This window comes from Helianthus annuus, chromosome 12, assembly GCF_002127325.2.
Source record: "Helianthus annuus cultivar XRQ/B chromosome 12, HanXRQr2.0-SUNRISE, whole genome shotgun sequence".
Classification (NCBI taxonomy): Eukaryota; Viridiplantae; Streptophyta; class Magnoliopsida; order Asterales; family Asteraceae; genus Helianthus; species Helianthus annuus.
The window spans coordinates 35,951,842-35,974,368 of record NC_035444.2 but is presented as its reverse complement, the minus strand read 5'-3'; positions in this window follow the sequence as shown (position 1 = coordinate 35,974,368).

Sequence of the window (22,527 nt, the reverse complement as noted above, 5' to 3'; positions counted from 1 at the left end):
CAAAGAAAGGACCTCCACAAACCACCAATTCCTCAATCGCCTCACGCAAACCTTTGTCAAAGAACAACGCTGCATCTTCCATGTGTACAGGTTGGCATGTCCTCAAGCCAAAGAAAAGTTTGGCAATACCCATACAGGATCGAAGCAAGAGTAGTTCACTCTGCGGGTCACCTAATTTCGGTAGAAGACGCATCAAATCTACTGCCTTAGCAGCTCTTTTCTTTGCCAACCCACTAATAAAGCTTGCGTCTCTACTAACAGCCCCCCCAAGAAGCTTAACCCCCACTAATGGCCTCCCGATGTCCTTAGGAAATAACCCTTCACGAAACTTGCTACCATCACAAGAAGGCCAAAATAGCTCAGTTTACAAGACTTTCATCAAATTCCACCAAAAAAAATCTTCAAGCTAAAAAACCCAAACCCACCTCCGGTAGCCACTCTCCTAGCCACCATAACCAGCCTAACACAACCGCAAACACCTCCAATTGAAAAAGAGAACCCGTCAAAACTTTGGATCTGAAGATAAACAAGGAAATATCAAAACATACCGGACTAGATTAGGTAGGTTTCGTGGATTGCCAGCTCTCATTGGACCCCTAACACCCCGCCACCATTGAAGGCGCGGCTGCCGCCACTGCAGAACGCGGCCACCGTCGCCGCCGTGAACCACTCCACCACTCAGTGGCGGATCTAGGAATTTTTTCATGGGGGTGCGTAACATTTTTAAAAATTTTAGGTCCCTAGGTATATGAGTAAAAAAATCGGTTCGTATCGGGTCGGGTCGGGTCGGGTCATGTAAAACAAACGAACATCAAACTAAATTTATATAATAATCAAAAACATGTAAACTTTGTTACAAACATAATTAAAACGTCGACGCCCTACGGGTTTTCATTTTTTGAAATCTATCCAAAACATCATTTAAAACTAAATTTTTAAACAATTCTTTCTCTATATAACATAAGTTCATCGCTCCATAACATAATGTTTCAATTTTAATTTTCAACTATTCAAGCCTAGAAAATCATAACGTTAGTTGTAATCACCCTAAAAATATATAAACAACATAATCACCCTAAAAATCATCTAAAAAACCATAAACAACGTCAAAACACACAAAATTTCAAACCTATTTAACAACTTTATTACCTTTTTTTTTTCTCCTATAATATCAACCAAAATCATCAAAATAACAAAGAAACTTGCCCGTGTTCGGATTCCAGTTAGATTTGGTGTCAAACGACGGTGGTATGGTGGCTGATTACGGTGGTCGCCGGCTGCTGGACTGTTGTCGCTGGGTGATATTGTTCGTTGGCAGTGCAGGGACGCAAGAGAGGGAGAGAGCGGGAGAGAATTTCTAAAGGTTTTGGGCTTTAATTATTTTATTATAGTTTGAAATATTGTTGGGTTTGGTTAATGGGCTAAGACTTAGTGGGCTAGCTAGTTAGGAATTATAAGTGGATAAATGTATGGGTATTTGGGTTTAGTTAGTTAGGTATTAAAAGTTATATAATTTAGGTAGTATATTTTTTTTAAATAAGAGTTTACAAAAAAAATTAAAATATAAATAGATAACACTTTTTACCTAAGGGTGGCGTTCAAGGGTGCGGTCGAAAAATCCAAGGGGTGCGGACGAAAAATTCCAAGGGGTGCGGACGGGATTTTCGACGGAATTTAACACTAATTTTTTTTTCCCCGTGGGTGCGCCCGCCCACCTTGAAGTGGGCTTGGGTCCGCCCCTGCCACCACTATATGCCGCCACCCCTCTGGTAACTCCCGCCACACTTTCTTCCACAAACCCACAATCGACGTTCACTACCGTGTCACGTTTTTCGTCGAGTTGAAGCCATCACCCGGACACCACAACCACCTCCATCTGCGTCGCTATAGGGACACCGGAGAAAGTGGAGAGTGGTTTCTACGGTTCTAGCAACTCGGCTTAGTTCTCTCTTGAACCGGATCCTATATATATATATATATATATAGGGGACCGTTAGAATGAGAACCACCTCGAGTTGTAAGAACCGCGAGAACCACACCGTACGGGGCGAGGTGGACCAAATTTTTTTTTACAAACTTGTGGTGTAAAAAACTACACGCACGACATTTTTTTAAAATTTTTTTTACTAATGTGTTTATAATACATGCATCTACGTTTTTGAAAAAAAATTGGTCCCCCTCGCCCCGGATCAGGTAGTTCTCGCGGTTCTTACAACTCGAGGTGGTTCTCATTCTAGCGGTCCCCTAAAAAAAATTGGTCCACCTCGCCCCGGATCAAGTAGTTCTCGCGGTTCTTACAACTCGAGGTGGTTCTCATTCTAGCGGTCCCATATATATATATATATATATATATATATATAGGGGATGGATCATCAGAAAACTAGTTTAAATGAGAAAATCAAAAAACTAACTAAAAAAGCTTAAAAAACATACCAATTTTTTTTTTACAATTTTATTATTTATTTTCGCATGTTTTTATATAAAAAAATTTCAAAAAAAAAATTGTACTGCACTTGTGCAATAATTCGGAAAGCCTAAACCACTTACCGCACCCCCCGCCGACAACCCCGAAAACCTAAACCCCCTCACCCCCACCCCCCAAAAATCTAAATTCACCCTCCCACCAAAAGCCTAAACCCCCCACCCCCACCCCCTAAAAACCTAAACCCCCCACCTCCTTCTCGAAAACCTAAAACTAAACCCTAAACATAAACCTGAAAAAAACCTAAACCCCCCACCCAAAAACCTAATCTTAATCCTAAACCTCCAAAAAACCTAACCCTAAGAGCTAAACTAAACTCAAAAGCTAATTTTAAGCATTAATGTACATGTGTAGTACACATACAATGCACATGTGTAGTACAAGTTTTTTTTTTTTTTTTTGAAATTGTTTTATATATAAAAAATAGCGATTTTTTATAAAAAAAATTGTTAAAAAAATTTGTATGTTTTTTAGGCCTTTTTAGTTAGTTTTTTAGTTTTCTCATTTATATATAGTTTTCTCATGATCCTCTCCATATATATATATGTATATATGGGAAGGTTATCTTGAGAATGCTAAATATTGCGAGAACCATGAGAACGAATGAAAAAACCAATCAAAACCAATTTTTTAATAAGACCTCATTGTAATTAAGATACAACATCAAAAAAAAAAAATTACAACATCAAATAATTCATTTCTCCTTTCAAAATCACTCTTTTTAGATTTTTATACATGTGTAAATTTTCTTTATTTATGAATTCACGTAAATTTAAACGTGTAAATGAAATTTCTAACATTTTATTCGAATAATAATGATAACTGTAGAAATTTTTTTTGAATTTGAATTGTTTTTGACCAAGTTCTCGTGGTTTTTTCATTTGTTCTCACGGTTCTCACAATATTTAGCGTTCTCATTTAAGCTTTCCTATATATATATATATGTGTGTGTGTGTTATATAAACACTTATAAAAACTAAGTCGTATTCGATTTATTTTAGTTACTTATTTTGAATAAATTCCTGAAATATAAATAATTAATTGAATTATTTGTTTTTACTATTAAGTCTAATCAAATAATTATTTAATTATTTTCAGGAATTTGAGTCAATATTTTATAAACCGAATATGACTTAGATTTTATAAGTGTTTATATATCAAATAATGATAACTAGTGTAACACCCCGCGCTACGTGCGGGAATTTGGTCGGTATTGTTACGTTATCGGCACTCGTTATAGCAACGGGAAGAGAATACCCCAAAAAAATAAAGTTGATATGCCCAAAAGGATATGAATATGTCATTTACATCAATCTTAAACTATAAAAATGAATAGTGATACCTCTTCATAATACTAATATCGGTACCAATGTTGTTAGGTTGTAATTAGTACGGTTCGTTACGCTATCGGTATGATACCAGCACTCGTATAGATTATGATACCACAATTGCGTATTCATCTTTTTTTAAAAGTTAATATACGTTAATATAGAAAAATTAAAGCACATCATATAACTAAAAAATATTTGCTTTTCTATCATAAAGTTTATTATGACAGTTAAAAAATAAGTAAATAATATAAGAACAAAAAACAACAAAAATTAAGTAAATTATATAATATCAGAAAGCATATTTCTAACAAACATGTGTTGAGGGGAAATAAAAGAAAACAAACTGTAGTGGTGAAATCCAAAACTTAGATGACTGGCGCATAATTGAAAAGACAGAAACATAACTATTGTGCCGACATTTATGAATTAATACATATATACAAGGGTCGTATATAGGGCTGCAAACGAGCCGAGCTACTCGAACTCGGCTCGAAAAAGAGCTCGAACGAACCGAGCTTAAACGAGCTCGAGCTCGAGCCCGAGCCTAAAAACAAGCTCGTTTAGTAAACAAGCCCGAGCCCGAGCTTCGCTATCGAGCTCGAGTCGGCTCGCGAGCCTAATCGAGCTTTCTATTTATATATTTTTATTAATATATTAAACATATATTTATATAATAATAATTACCATTTATATAAATATAAAAAATAACTAAATTATATGTATAATAATAATTATAATTAATATAAATTAATTAAAAAAATACTAAACGAGTCGAGCCCGAGCCGAGCTCGAGCTTGAAAATTACCTTCGAGCCGAGCTCGAGCTTCAGAAATAAAGCTCGAATCGAGCCGAGCTCTAGCCGAGCTTTCATATGTTAAACGAGCTCGAGCTCGAGTCTGGTCGAGCTCGGGCTCGGCTCGGCTCGTTTGCACCCCTAGTCGTATTATTGGCACACCTTGGGGGATTAAATTGACACCCTCAATACGCATCATATAGGCCTATACGATGCGTATTGAGGTGGGTTCAAACTTCTATGTCTGCCAAAGGCTACCAATGTCCCCTTACCAAAAAGTAATACACATCGTACAGGCCTATACGATGCGTATTGAAGGTGTCGATTTAATTTTTAAATTTTTGCAAGGTAGCTTCCTGTCACGCGGTAGCTTTCCGTCACGCGAACGAAGAAGCAGCACTTTGGACATTTGTCGGTCTTCAAACATCTAGAAAACATTATTTGAGAATACCCCTGAATTTATCAAAGCTGTAGAATGAGATCCTCCACTGTTGGGTTATCATCTTTCAATCCCATTTTCCCTAAATTTATCGATTCTGTTTTTCAACAGGGATGTAATGCAATGCAATGATTCCTCTCAATTAAATAGACCGACACTTGCTTCATAGGACTCACTTGAATCGTCTCGGATGTAATAACAGTACGTTTAGCATCCGTTCCTGCTTGAATTGCAGAAAACAAAGGATAACGAAGATGAACATTGTATTTATCACGAAAGTACTGAACAACCGAGATAACAGCTCCGATTTCATCAGCTGCATTTGGAACAGGAGAGTTGAAAAAACTGCAATTGGAATTGATCTTGGAACAGCTTATTCTTGTTACCATATGACACATGATAAAAGCGCTTCTCTAGACAATCTGGGATTATGTTCCGCAAATTGGGAACCACATATTTGCTTCAAGATTTACGTCTGATGTCCATGTTTGATCACATTTGACTTCATCTGCGACAGTCCACTGACTTTCTTCCCCCGTGTCTGCACTGTGATCTTCATATTCTTGGTTCAATACCAACTCACCTTTAGTAGTGTTTGTTTGAGAACCTGATTTAGATACACAACGGTTCTCCAATTCCAGATCAGCAAGCAAATACACAACGGTTCTCCTATTCAAGATCAGTAATGTAAGGAGAAGCATTGAGATAAAGGACATCCATCAAGCTCAAAAAGAAAACTTGTGTTTCCCATAGTCACAAACGATTGCGGTTTGTATTTCCCATAGCCACCGTTCCCATAGTCAAAAACTGTTGCGGTTTTCACATTCAATCTTCATTGCTTCATTAAAATTAACAAGGCGGTCTCTTTGCTTCGTCCACTAGAACTATTTGTGTATGCATTCTTTTGGTAGTTAAAGCGCTAATGAGGCACCATTAGAAGAAGTACCTGTAGGTCCGGGTTTCGGGATCCAATCCGTGATTTTCATGATTATGTTCATAGATGGAAGAAGATAGAGATTATAAACAAACAAACTTTGTATTAATCCGGTAGTAAAACATTACAAGTCGGCCCGATTACATGATAACCGAACTAATACCAAAGAAGTATACATCCAGGGAGAAATCAAGTGGTGATTTCTCCCGGTGAGGTCTCAAACCTCCTCTAACTCTCTTGTGTTGCAAATGACAAAGTGTTGGTATTTATACCCAACACAGGTTGTATGGTCGAAGGATCAAACTGACCGATCGATAGATCATCATTCAGCTTTCGAAAGATACACATATACCTCGAAGGATGACATATCCTTTGAGGTCCATCTTCATCCTTCGATGGATATCTTTCGAGCTCATCGAAGGATATACACAATCCTTCGATGCCTTATCCTTCGACACCAAACATTATACAACCATAATTTGTCTAGCAAACACACACGGTCAAACGAATAACCCTCTCGTTTGACCACTTCAAACGAGCGGGTCTATACACGTTCGATAGACCGTTTCACTAACTATTACAAATTCAGCGTAAAATAATAACTAATCTATTCGACAAGCATCGGACACAAAATCTGGATCAACAAATTCCCCCTTGTCCGTTGCTGTCGAATGCTGAAGATGCAACTGCAATCGATCTTCAGTCAAGTATTCATCTTCTCTGTGTTAACAAATTCCCCCTTGACCGATGATCCAGGTAAGTAGTATCTTGATGCTCCTTGTATAATATTTCCCCCTCAAAGTACGCATATCCGTGTTGGGTGTTGTGCAATTTCCTCAAAAGGCTCAATTGACCGATCTTCCGCTGATCTTCCAATACGCCAACCGGCATTTGATAAGGGTTCCATTCTTTAAAAACTGCATCAAGTCTTGATCTTCAAGCATACTACATTGATAGAGATTTCTGGTGAACTGTCTTCTGTAAACCGTCTTTGTGGAATCGACCAAGTAATGCACTTTAATCTTCAGCATCAACACTCAGGAAAGTCAGCTAGACCAAGTGTATCCCTTGCAAGTTCAACCAAACGGCACGCTTAGTTTCACTACATCCAGATCTCATTGTCTCGCCTTTGTGAAGTTGACCACGTAATGCACTACGAATCTTCAGCATCAGTACTCAGGAAGTCAGCTTGACCAAGTACATCGTTTGCAAACTCAACGAATTGAGTTACCCCCAGATCCCTGTAAAATCCCAAGAAAACATCAAACCCAAAACCGAATCCTGCAGGTCTTCAGCCTTGAATTATCAACTTCCATAAAGATTCCCCCAGGTCTTCAGTAAACAACGCTTTGAAACAACTGTCGACTTTAGATACCTGTATGTTTCCGTGCAAAACCCTTCACGCTGGCTGGAGAATTAATTAAAATCCTCAAATATGTGTCTGTGCAAAACATTCCACGCAGAACCGTTTGTATCACCAGAAAATCACAAACTCTACCACCTATGATTGCGTTTAGAAATTTACCGAAGAAATTCAACATATGAAAATTTTTATCCCCCCATTTCTTTGGTAAAATCTCTAAACCTTAACAGATTCTTTCCACTTCAAAGAAACTGTCGTCAATTTCACATAACAAATTCTCTCCACTGAGTAGAATTTATCTTCAAATGTTCACCAATTCCCTCCAAAGACTTTGTGAACTCGTTAGGACCGGTATTGACATTCTAGGTTCACACAGATCTGAATATTTGATGATGATTACTTGATTATTTAGGAGAAAAACATAAAACCCAACACTCGTTTTCGCACAGATCTGAATATTCGGGTCCAGATCTGAATTTTTCTCATTTTCACCATTTTTGCATCTTGAACAAAAACGCACAAAAATCACAGATCTAGAGCACATGTGACTTAGTAAACGGTTAGTTTTACTAAATCTGGCACCATGGCTCTGATACCAATTGTAGGTCCGGGTTTCGGGATCCAATCCGTGATTTTCATGATTATGTTCATAGATGGAAGAAGATAGAGATGATAAACAAACAAACTTTGTATTAATCCGGTAGTAAAACATTACAAGTCGGCCCGATTACATGATAACCAAACTAATACCAAAGAAGTATACATCCAGGGAGAAATCAAGTGGTGATTTCTCCCGGTGAGGTCTCAAACCTCCTCTAACTCTCTTGTGTTGCAAATGACAAAGTGTTGGTATTTATACCCAACACAGGTTGTATGGTCGAAGGATCAAACTGACCGATCGATAGATCATCATTCAGCTTTCGAAAGATACACATATACCTCGAAGGATGACATATCCTTCGAGGTCCATCTTCATCCTTCGATGGATATCTTTCGAGCTCATCGAAGGATATACACAATCCTTCGATGCCTTATCCTTCGACACCAAACATTATACAACCATAATTTGTCTAGCAAACACACACGGTCAAACGAATAACCCTCTCGTTTGACCACTTCAAACGAGCGGGTCTATACACGTTCGATAGACCGTTTCACTAACTATTACAAATTCAGCGTAAAATAATAACTAATCTATTCGACAAGCATCGGACACAAAATCTGCATCAACAGTACCCAAACATTCTCTCTCTCTCTCTCTCTCTCTCTCTCTTTGGTCAGCTATACAACTGATTCCTCTGGGTTTCTTAAATCAGATTTTCAAAAATTTGGTCGAATAATGGCCAATAAGAAACAAATCTGTAAAATTAAACAATATCGATTGCTATAACAGGATGGATGTGACACACACAGATAGATAATATATGATTGTTTCAGTTTTTTCCGACTGTTTCAGTTATGTTTCATTAAATAATATATGATTGAGAAGCACTAAATTAACAACGGTTCTCCAATTCTAGATCAGTAATGTAAGGAGATGCGTTGAGATAACGGACATCCATCAAGCTCAAAAAGAAAACTTGTGTTTCCCATAGTCACAAACGATTGCGGTTTGTATTTCGCATAGCCACCGTTTTCGTAGTAAAAAACGGTTGCGGTTTGCAGATTCAATATTCAATACTTCATTAAAATACCAACTCATCTTTAGTAGTGTTTGTTTGAGAACCTGACTCAAATACATAAATCTTGAAGCAAATATGAGGTTCTCAGTTGGTTATAGAAACCACTAGCAGAAGAACCCGACACGTCTTCATGTTACGGAGAATGTTCTCGAAATTGAAGGAAAAGGAAAAGATTTGTTGAAATCGAAGAAAAGAGTAAAAAAGATGAATTTAGGCGTGCATTTTTTAAATCTGAATCAGTTGGTATGTGTTCGTATCAGCGTTGTTTATCACCCTGTGTGAGCGTTGGAAGCCCGACAAATAGTCTTGCAATTATATCGGTTCAAGATGTTTCAGTTTGCAGATTCAATCTTCATTGCTTCATTAAAATTAACAAGGCGGTCTCTTTGTTGCGTACTGATTATTGAAAAGATTTGTTGAAATCGAAGAAAAGAGTAACAAAGATGAATTAAGGCATGCATTTGGAACAAGAAGTCCAACAATCCGTTCATTATCTGTTGTTGTCTAAACAATATGAATGCACGCAACGAATTTGACAACTGTGACAACTTATTAAAAGTATAAATCACCTCCAATCTTTTCCTGGTCAAATCACACACAATAAAGTTTAAACTTATCGTGTGTTGTAGTTTGGAAAGATGACCGAATAGAGATCTGAATAACAAACTGTGGAGAACTTGTTTGCGTTATCCTTCAACATAAGCTAAAATACTCTAAAATACTCTAAAATACGCAAAAATACGCTAAAACACGCTAAAATACGCTACAATATGTTAATATACGTCATATTACGAAAAATACATGAAAATACGTTAAAATACGCCGAAATACGTAAAAATACCCTAAAATAGGTTAAAATAAGCTAAAATATGTTAGAGTACGCTCAAATACGTCAAAAATACTATTAAATACACAACAGTATGTTAGAATACGTTAAAATACGCAAAAATACATCAAAATACGCGACTAACGATATTTCCACACACGTATACATATAACACGGCACTATGGAGTACAATTGGATTTCAAACAAAACTGTACGTAATCATAGAATACAATATTCGCACCAACCGAACGACACCGAAACGACTTATGTTAAAGGTATACGTCATAAAACGACAAAATATGCGAAAGTTCGGTGAAAAACGACACGTATACGCGTCAAACCGAGGGAAACACGATAAAACTAAAATTGAAATAATGCCATATACGATCGTATAGGCCTATGTCGTATCGTATATCGGCTTAATACGAATCGTATAGGCCTATACGATGCGTATCAAACTTTCAATTTTCTCAAAAGTACTCCTAAATTTATCAGAAAAACAGGGGTATTTCAGTAAATTCATCGATTAATAGGCATCGTATAGGCCTATACGATGCGTATTGAACTATTAATTTCTCAAAAATGTTTTTCAAATCAAGGGTTCCATCATTACAACCACTTGTTTTCAACGGGGATGTAATGCAATGATTCCTCTCAATTGAATAGACAGACACTTGCTTCATAGGACTCACTTGAATCGTCTCGGAAGTACTGAACAAACAAGCATGCCTTGAACGATTCTAGAACTCTCGTAATCCTCAACCGGCTTTGAAGCCGGACGAAATCTATTAGGAACTTTCGACACAGACATGCATTAGGAAAGAAGCATATAATGATTCCTCTCAATTGAATAGACAGACACTTGCTTCATAGGACTCACTTGAATCATCTCGGAAGTACTGAACAACAGAAATAACAGCTTTGGTTTCATCAGCTGCATCGTTTAACGTGGAATGCATCCTTATTTTTATAAATCACACAAACAAGCATGCCTTGAACGAGTATAGAACACTTGTAATCCTCAACCGGCTTTGAAACCGGACGGAATCTATTAAGAAACTGTTCGACACAGACATGCATCGGGAAAGAAGCATATAAAGAACCTTCAAAAGTTAGACATATTTTATTAGCTATTATGCCTCGTCTAATAGCAAGATAAGAAGGATGAGATATCGGCAGTTAGCTCGAAGAAGTTTCTCTTGATCAGGTGTTCCAATAGATTCCCCCTTTAACAATGTCCTGTTAATTGTTTTAGATGACATGCTTGGTAACAAAGACAAACTGTTAATGTTAGGTGTTCGAATAGATTATCCCTTTTAACAATGTCCTGTTAGATGATATGCTTGGTAACAAAGAGGAACACTTTCTTCTGTTTTATTTTTTTTCTACTTTTAGAAAGGTTTGACCACCTCGAATAGATTCTCCCTTTTAACAATGTCTTGTTTGTTTTTCTTATAATTTTACAGACGCTTTAGAGAAACGGAGATTGTTACGAGATTCTTCGAGAATTAGAAAAGGAGAAAATACGAAACGTCAAGGGTGCTGGTCTTTTCTCCCACGTGTGATCCAGAGGTCGGTCTCGGGTGGGCATAAGATCCGTGGGCCCTATTGTCGGATCTGTGACTCCATGGAAGATGTGATTAAGGTAAGTGTGTCGTATCATGTGTCATAAAACGGAATATAATCCCAGATTGTCTAAAGAAGCGCTTTTATCATGTGCCATATTAGAGTAGTATGAGTCTGAGTCCATTGTGGTTCGGGAATGTTTCGAATCATCATAGAAGACGTGTCTGGTTTGTATTTCGAATAGCCACAGTTTTCGTAGTAAAAAATGGTTGCGGTTTGCACATTCAATCTTCATTGCTTCATTATAATTAATAATGCGGTCTCGATTGAAGATGTAATTGCAAGACTGTTTGTCAGGCTTCCAATGCTCACACAGGGTGATAAACCACTAGTTTTTTTTATAATTTTACAGACGATTTAGAGAAACAGAGAGTACGTTATTAGATTCTTCGAGAATTAGAAAAAGGAGAAGAATATGTGACTCCATGGAAGATGTGATTAAGGTAAGCGTGCCGTATCATGTGTCATGTGTCATAAAACGGAACTTAATCCCAGATTATCTAGAGAAGTGCTTTTATCATGTGTTATCCAGAGGTCGGTCTCGGGTGAGTTGTGGTTGATTTATAGGAGGTTATGAAACGAATATATGTTTATGCAAATTTAAAGGACAATACTGACAGGGGTGCTGGTCTTTTCTCCCACTGTGCAAACTTGTCACACCCCGATTTCCACACGTTTCACCGGTGGGGGATTACCGTGACGTAGTTGGCAACAATATAGTCAAACCACACAATATTTAAATGCACAGCGGAAGCATAAAGATAGATATATTTCAACCATCGAATGTAATATCCAAGTACCACAAGTAGTCGAAATAAATCCACAGGGGATCAAAATAAAACAGAAATATTGTTCAACAGATAGTGGCATCCCAAGCTTGCGAGATTCTAACGATGCTAAGGAGTGGCCAGCCTATTTCGTGTAGAACCTGCATTTAATCTTTTTGGGGAAAATACGTCAGTTTACACTGGTAAATACATTCAACCGACACTTTTGTAAAAGGTTTAATAAAATTTAGTTGAATGCACAAGGCACAAACTCTTTATAACTTGGGATAATTAATCGATTAAATCTTGTAAAAGAATTACATGTTCACTATGCGTTTAGTCGCCCGGGTCGTGCCAGGTTTAAGGTTAATAGACACACCACATAGCATAAAGCCGTGGCGGGAAAACCAACGGTTATACCTTTATAAATATAGACACATTGTCGGGTGTACGCCTACACCCGCGTGTCAAGGTCGTGTCCATTTCGTAAAATGCTGCCAAGGATATCCGGGACATGGTCATTAAACTCCCAAAGGCGTAAAGCCAACAAAACCAATTTTTTAAACGGGTCACATTGATAATACCCAACTACTAATGAGTTAGGGTCAATTTCCCGACCAAGTGGTATTTTATATACCATATCCCAAGCCCGTATAAGGGGAAATAAGTTAAAAGTATTTACCTGAGCAAGTAATAACCACAATAAGCAAATGCAAGTTTCTTTTACTGGTCTCCTATTCTGGAACGAAGGTTTATAATAACCTATTAGAATCATAACGGGTCTTTAATTTAGCCTAAGCTTAGACCGGTTAGTTTCAAAAGGATAATTACGGTTTAATCGCATGAAAGGCGAAAACCGGGAATGGAATGTGGTTTGGACCCAACAAGTTCGGAGACTTGTATATTATGGGTAAACCAAACACATTCTGGATTTTGGGGTGAAAACGCCAAGGTTGGACCCGTCTCGGCTAATTTATGCAAACTAGTTACATAAACCGGACCGAACGCGTAAATGGCGTAACGGGTAACCGTAAGAGTCCTACACAGGTTTCCTAAGTTAATATGCTTTAAAGAGGTTGTGATATCAGTAGGATACCTTCCATTATGCCCATAACGAGTTTAATCCCAATATACGCCCTGTAGGGGTATTTTGGTCATTTTAAAGATTATAAAAGAGATTTCCGGGTTCTACAGGAAATCTGAGTTTTCTGAATAGGTTATAAAGTTCAAAATACTTTATTTATTATTTAAAATCAGTAGCAACTGGATTCGTGTCAAAATACCATGTAGAACTCTTTTTATGTTCGAAAAGGGTATATTCGGTATTTACCGAATCAATGCCATAACCGCAGGTTATGCGTAGGTTAAAAATCTTTAAAAATGTAACGCCCGGCTCTTTTGTAATTTCCATTTATAGAAAGTTTGGTTCGTATTTCTATTTTTGGAAACTTTGTATTCTCGTAATCGTTCCTTTCCTTGTAATCATTATCAAACTGAGACTTGGATCATTAATGAAGCTTGTATTTTGTTACATTTATGTTATACACATTCTATGTATGCTCGTATGTTCGACTTCGTGAATCAATCGATGTTAATCGCTATTCTTGGAAACTATGTGCGAAACTTGTAATTGAACGTATTTTGAACGAGAACGACACTTGAATTGATACTTATACGCTTGATTATACTTGGTTATACTCCTCATACTTAATCACATCTTAAACTATGCTTTATGGCAAATATGGCCCTTAAAATACCTTAAACGCATCAAACACACAACTTCAGGGGCCAAATTGTAAAAAATGAAACTTATCCGGAACCACAAAGGGCTCGCGGCCCGCGTAGACTTAGCCTGATACCTCAGGCGGGCCGCCTGGACCCCCAGGTCTGCAGAAAGTTGGACAGTCGCGACCAGCTTCGTTTTTGGGCGGGATTCTTTGGTTTAAACCGAGTTTTAGCACTAGTTAACCCCTCAAATCAACCCTAATCACTCTCCTATAAGTACCCAAGGTCCTCCAAGCACTTGGACACTTTCAACACACTCAAATCTCTCAAAAACACTCTCAAGTTCCAGCAAGAATATGCATTTTCGGACAGATTCACACTCTTGCACTAAACTTGGTATAACTTGCTCATTTCTTAACGAAATTACTTGATTCTTCTTCCTACTTGCTTGGTTAATCATGGAGTTTGATTCCTTGACTTCTCCTTGGAGAAATCAGACCTGGAATTGCTCTGAAATTGACCAAAAACTTTCTGTTTTGTTACATACTTGTTTAAACTTCATCCAACTTGTGTCTAACACATCTCACACCAATGTCCTAATGCTTACAACCCCTTTTATGGTTGGTTAAGCTTAAAAACATGGCTGAGACACTTAAATCAGAGGATTAAACCTCAAAAACTTTCTGTTTTGTTAGGGTATTTAACCCACAAGTCATGTCAAGCTTAGACTTTGATGAATGAGTGATTGTGGAACAACTTGGGTTATTCCAACATAAAATCCTCACATGATTTGATGATTTCTTTTAGTTTAGATTATTTACATACTTGTATTAACCCTAGTTCGTGACCCTCCTTGGTTGTCTTTACATCAAGTGAAGTGGTGAACATTCAAGGGGTCCCTAAATGGAAGCATGTTCTTCCTACCCCATACATGACAATCATGAATAACTCGAGGTGCCTAAACGAAGATCTTAATCTTCTACCTCTTACTTGAATTATTGAACTTAATAATATGTAATACTTAACTTAAATATATATATACACACATTCGAACCTTTAATATTAAACTTGTGTTTATATGTTAAGGTAGTAGAATGACATCTAAGACTTAACACTCCAAGTATGATTCTAATGGGCTTACTACCCATGAAATACAATATAACCCTAGTGGTTACGTAGTGTCATATAAGAGTGTAAGTTAAAGATGATTATTTTGATATCATACTTTATGTTATGTTAAACTCCAAATTTATAATCTTCCGTTGTACGCCAAACTCACACACCTACGTTTCCTTGTGTAGAAGGACTAGGTGCTCCAACTTAATCCATCCACCAAACTCGCTCGCGGGATTTCAAGTGGGAAAGCTTGCAACCACCGTGAGTATACTCGATCCCGTTTTGTTTTAAACACTTTTGGGATGCAACATGTATTCTATATTCAAACACGTGACACTTGAAACTTATTTGAAACATGCTCTATCCATTTAAACATGAAACATGAAACTTGTGATACTTGAGACTATTTTGTGCTATGTGAACGTTTAATCCTTGTGTATAGTTCCGCCTTAACAATAGTAGCACTATAGGGGTAATGCACCTCCCCCATTTGTAGTCGAGGGGTATTGTTAGGATGAGACATGTTAACCTCCCGTGAAACTTTGGGATAGGCACTTTAACGCATTGGAAACTTGGGCTATCACTTGGACTGCGTGAACTAGCATGGCTGAAACTATTTTATTATGTTCATGTGGGATTTGAGCCTTTTATTCTATTATGCTATGTAAACAAACTTGTATACTCGCTCTTTGCTTTTGCATTGAACTCTATTTTAATACATGTTGCAGGTTGATTATTGAAGTATGGATGATTGATGAAACAAGTTTAGGGTGGACTAGATACACACCTAGATTTATCTATCTATTGTTTGTTATGTAATTGTTGAAACAATGTTGTATTTTGTTTTGAATATTGTATGACAATTTAGCACTTGCAATGAAATTTGAATTTAATTAAATATTGTCACATAGTGTTATGAAGTCTCTAGCAATCTATACACACTTCGTCTCATCCCGATGTTTCCGCCATCGGTTGGGGTGTGACAGATTGGTATCAGAGCCATAACTATAGGGAATTAGGAAAAATTGCCATGCTTTTGCCCTAATCTATAGTTCTAGGAATTTTGCCTCTTATTTGTTGTTTAAAACTTTTGTACTCTACCATGCATGCTTCCTAGCTATACTTCTTGTTGATTAAATTTATGTGCCTTTCCTAAGGCTAACACGAATACACTTATGCTATTTTTTTTATGCTCTTGTAACACCAACGAGGAGAATTTACCAAAATAGGCGTGAAACCCATAATTTGGTAAACGACTTTCATTCTACCATTAATCTATTTTTGCACGAAATTTCACCATTAAGCTAGGAGTGACATCCACAACTTAATGGAAATTTCCATTTCAACTCTAGTGGACCCTCGTTAAAGTGTCAAGATTTTATTTTGATCGACGAGTACCAACCACATTTAGGGTACGAAATCGTCAAGTTAGGGGTGAAACCCGCATCTCGTCGACTAAGTCCCATTCCTCGATTTTTATTCTCGCCAAAGTCCCGAATGTTTCAATCATTTAGAGATGTGTAGTAACCGGAAGGGTAAGATACCGTTAATCGCTTCTCGACGAGAGTATCTTACTTATAGGCCAAAGCACAATATCTCTAATTCGAAAGAACTTTCAACCCACTTTGGAATAGTCGACGTTTCTCTACCCGAAACAATCCAATGTTTTACTGAGCCTCTCTTTTATGTATCTCAAATTTATATGTGATTTTTATACTTGAACGTTCATTCATTTCCAAATGTCGTTTTAATCATTTCGCACGTTATCGCAATCACAAACAATAATAATCCCTCGTGAACAAACTAAATTTACGATACTTTCATTTATTCATGATATGCTATGTGAAACTCATGATTATGCTATATGAGACGTATTAACCTTTCATGCTATGTGAATCAAATTGAACCTTTATGCTATGTGACCCTTTATGCTATATGATCAATTTCATTTTTCTTAAACAAACATTATGACCAAGTCTCATCTATTCCCTCTTTTTGAATTCGAATTATTTTTGAAATTTCACTTTTACACATATATCGTACAAATACTTTATCATACATTTATACATTATTCACATACATGATTTCACATAATTTTATTTATACCCCTTGTAACAATAAATGGAGACATATCATCAAGGTGGGAGTGATTTCCTTACCTTGACGACTAACTCCGTTTCTTATCCCATCTTACAACGACCTCGCCAACGAATTAGGGGTGATTCCCTTACTTAGGTGATCGTTACCAATATTTTCCTTAATAGACTATATTACGTAAACATGATCACGTTTATATCTAAATCGTTTATCATTAGCCAAATCTCTATTTATTTCAACATGCATTGTTTATATGAACGAATTCCTTATCCTACAATATATATTTTTTTATATAGCTCACACACACGAAATTCTTAACCTTTACCATAAACGCTTATTCTCGATTTTCAAAATTTACGAAATGCTACTTATCAACCTAGTTGGTTTAATAAATCCATTGCCCACGAAATTTTGTATTCAACGTAACTATTGAAAAAAAAGGCTCATCTAATATCCTTAAACTAGAGATTTTCTATTTTCAATTAGGAATCAAACCAACTTTTTCACGCACACCTATAAAATACTATCAATGTTATTCAATCATTTACTAAAATTTCTTTCAAAATCAGTAAAATGTTTTATTAAAGACGCTTTTTCAACAATCACTAAGATCGTATACCAAAATCCTTTTTCTTACGAATCAACGTTATCACAAAAATCTCTAAAATTCGAATTTCTTCTTTAATGCAAGATCATTTAAAACGATGCAAACTTATTTACTTCTAGAACCTTTTCAACCATTATTCAATACGTCACTTTAATTTAAAATGTGTGGGCAAGGAAACTTCATAAGAACCAACCATCTTCAACGAATGTAAATCCTTCTTAAAGCAAGAGTAGCATTTCCTTTCTTTCACAAAGTATAACACACATAACCAATAGATATTTTATACTCTCTTTACATTTATGAACTAGATTCTATATTTCATGTCAACTCAATCTATTTTGATTTTAATTAAACTTCACGCTTTGCTCAAACAACTATACATGCATAATATCTTACGTGTTTTAGCTTATATCTCACGACAAATTCGCATATACCCCTCATTTTGTTTTCGTACTCAAAACTTCTCGGCCTTTTACATGCCTAAATTCGTATATTACGATTAATACCACATACAAAATTATTACTTATTACACTCATATCCATATTCGCATTTATGCATCTTACGCTTACACATTTATGTTTATTTTCATAATCATATACATATTCATACACTTTATATTATACTCATGTTCACAAATTATACATTTACGCCATACTTATGTCCAAATTTATAATAATACAATTATACTTACACTCACAATTACGTTTGCGCTAATATTCATATTCGTGTTTATACTCATATATTCTACCTGTACCTGTACCTATACAACTATGCTTAAACTTATATTCACATCCATATATTTTCCTCATACCAATACAATTATGTTTATACTTAAATTCATAGTTATACTCGCATTTATACAATTTATGTTAGACTCGTACTTATATATATACTCTCATTTATACGATTTACGTTTATGCTGACGCTCATTCGTTTATGCTCAAATTTGTACTCACATATATACTCATTTTTCATACACGCTATGCTTATACTTTTACTCATACTCCTGGCATGCGTTTTGTGTTTATGCTCTCGTGCGTGTTCGTATTTAAACTTATACTATACTCATGCTTTTCACACAAAATTTATACTTTCGCACCTATACGCGGGCGAAACCCGAGGGATTCGCTTACGTTGTTATACTATTTGGAACACAAGCGTGCTTATATGCTATATCTATAAACACGCAATCTTATTTTTTAGAATTTATTTATACCTTAATTCATACGCAACTAGTACAAGTTATGCAGATCATGTGACGATCAATGTAATCGCGGGTGCACACGAGATTATAGTGATAGTCGTATGAGAACCATAGAGTGTACTATTGTGTATGGTAAGACACGGAACGTAACATGACACCGAATACGAAACGGACGTCACATGGTCAAAACATGGTGGAGACGCCGCTGGTACTTCCTATATATAAGTGTTTTCACCATGTTACCAAACTCTCGTAAAACGTGCCATGAGAAATTCAGTGTTTTGAAGACCTTTTGGACCTTATACAAACTTTAAGCAACTCACAAACGCATTATATCCGATTACCCATGACGAGACTTCATCTTTAACACGCTACTTTCGTCTATCTACTACTTATAACATTCATATACATGCATTCGTTTATTAAGAATCAGTCGTCCGCTTCTATACTTCTAGTATTCTCCATTATTTTTGTCTTTTATACGAACCTTGTTGACAATCAAGTCTGTTAAACCGTCTTCCTATCCTTAATTCTTATATAGACGTACTTAGTAGACCATTATTTTTTTTTCAAAGTACTAGGCCTTGTCGTTCCCCAAAACTTCATACTTTCCAAAACGTTTCAAATTCTCAAAGTCTCATTTCTTAATAATCACCTTATTGCCAAAACTTTTTCAAGCCTACGTCTTCCTAAATTTCGTGACGAAATTTCCTAAAGGAGGGGAGACTGTAACGCCCGGCTCTTTTGTAATTTCCATTTATAGAAAGTTTGGTTCGTATTTCTATTTTTGGAAACTTTGTATTCTCGTAATCGTTCCTTTCCTTGTAATCATTATCAAACCGAGACTTGGATCATTAATGAAGCTTGTATTTTGTCACATTTATGTTATACACATTCTATGTATGCTCGTATGTTCGACTTCGTGAATCAATCGATGTTAATCGTTATTCTTGGAAACTATGTGCGAAACTTGTAATTGAACGTATTTTGAACGAGAACGACACTTGAATTGATACTTATACACTTGATTATACTTGGTTATACTCCTCATACTTAATCACATCTTAAACTATGCCTTTATGGCAAAGATGGCCCTTAAAATACCTTAAACGCATCAAACACACAACTTCAGGGGCCAAATTGTAAAAAATGAAACTTATCCGGAACCACAAAGGGCTCGCGGCCCGCGTAGACTTAGCCTGATACCTCGGGCGGGCCGCCTGGACCCCCAGGTCTGCAGAAAGTTGGACAGTCGCGACCAGCTTCGTTTTTGGGCGGGATTCTTTGGTTTAAACCGAGTTTTAGCACTAGTTAACCCCTCAAATCAACCCTAATCACTCTCCTATAAGTACCCAAGGTCCTCCAAGCACTTGGACACTTTCAACACACTCAAATCTCTCAAAAACACTCTCAAGTTCCAGCAAGAATATGCATTTTCGGACAGATTCACACTCTTGCACTAAACTTGGTATAACTTGCTCATTTCTTAAAGAAATTACTTGATTCTTCTTCCTACTTGCTTGGTTAATCATGGAGTTTGATTCCTTGACTTCTCCTTGGAGAAATCAGACCTGGAATTGCTCTGAAATTGACCAAAAACTTTCTGTTTTGTTACATACTTGTTTAAACTTCATCCAACTTGTGTCTAACACATCGCACACCAATGTCCTAATGCTTACAACCCCTTTTATGGTTGGTTAAGCTTAAAAACATGGTTGAGACACTTAAATCAGAGGATTAAACCTCACAAACTTTCTGATTTGTTAGGCTATTTAACCCACAAGTCATGTCAAGCTTAGACTTTGATGAATGAGTAATTGTGGAACAACTTGGGTTGTTCCAACATAAAATCCTCACATAATTTGATGATTTCTTTTAGTTATTATTTACATACTTGTATTAACCCTAGTTCGTGACCCTCCTTGGTTGTCTTTACATCAAGTGAAGTGGTGAACATTCAAGGGGTCCCTAAATGGAAGCATGTTCTTCCTACCCCATACATGACATTCATGAATAACTCGAGGTGCCTAAATGAAGATCTTAATCTTCTACCTCTTACTTGAATTATTGAACTTAATAATATGTAATACTTAACTTAAATATATATATACACACATTCGAACCTTTAATATTAAACTTGTGTTTATATGTTAAGGTAGTAGAATGACATCTAAGACTTAACACTCCAAGTATGATTCTAATGGGCTTACTACCCATGAAATACAATATAACCCTAGTGGTTACGTAGTGTCATATAAGAGTGTAAGTTAAAGATGATTATTTTGATATCATACTTTATGTTATGTTAAACTCCAAATTTATAATCTTCCGTTGTACGCCAAACTCACACACCTACGTTTCCTTGTGTAGAAGGACTAGGTGCTCCAACTTAATCCGTCCACCAAACTCGCTCGCGGGATTTCAAGTGGGAAAGCTTGCAACCACCGTGAGTATACTCGATCCCTTTTTGTTTTAAACACTTTTGGGATGCAACATGTATTCTATATTCAAACACGTGACACTTGAAACTTATTTGAAACATGCTCTATCCATTTAAACATGAAACATGAAACATGTGATACTTGAGACTATTTTGTGCTATGTGAACGTTTAATCCTTGTGTATAGTTCCGCCTTAACAATAGTAGCGCTATAGGGGTAATGCACCTCCCCCATTTGTAGTCGAGGGGTATTGTTAGGATGAGACATGTTAACCTCCCGTGAAACTTTGGGATAGGCACTTTAACGCATTGGAAACTTGGGCTATCACTTGGACTGCGTGAACTAGCATGGCTGAAACTATTTTATTATGTTCATGTTGGATTTGAGCCTTTTATTCTATTATGCTATGTAAACAAACTTGTATACTCGCTCTTTGCTTTTGCATTGAACTCTATTTTAATACATGTTGCAGGTTGATTATTGAAGTATGGATGATTGATGAAACAAGTTTAGGGTGGACTAGATACACACCTAGATTTATCTATCTATTGTTTGTTATGTAATTGTTGAAACAATGTTGTATTTTGTTTTGAATATTGTATGACAATTTAGCACTTGCAATGAAATTTGAATTTAATTAAATAATGTCACATAGTGTTATGAAGTCTCTAGCAATCTATACACACTTCGTCTCATCCCGATGTTTCCGCCATCGGTTGGGGTGTGACAAAAAATCCCAAAATATTATTTTACATCAGGGTGTAAAAGGTTTGGTGTCAAAATTTGGGGTTTAGATAGGCTTTATGCTAAATGCGCCGTTTAATCATTATAGTTTTCTTAATTGCGCTATTTAGCATAACTCCTATTCTAGACCTCGGATTGTCATGAAATTTTAGGGACATGTTTAGAAATCAGTAACTAAGGTTATTGTTCTTTCACATATCCAAAATTCTCGTTTTAAGGTCAAAAGGGCGTTATGGTCAACTTTAAGCATATAACGGAAATGTGTAAATGACTCGGACAAACAACGAACCAGCCACAGAGGGTTATACCACCATGTAACCTGGTCCTAAGAGAGTCCTAAGGCATATCT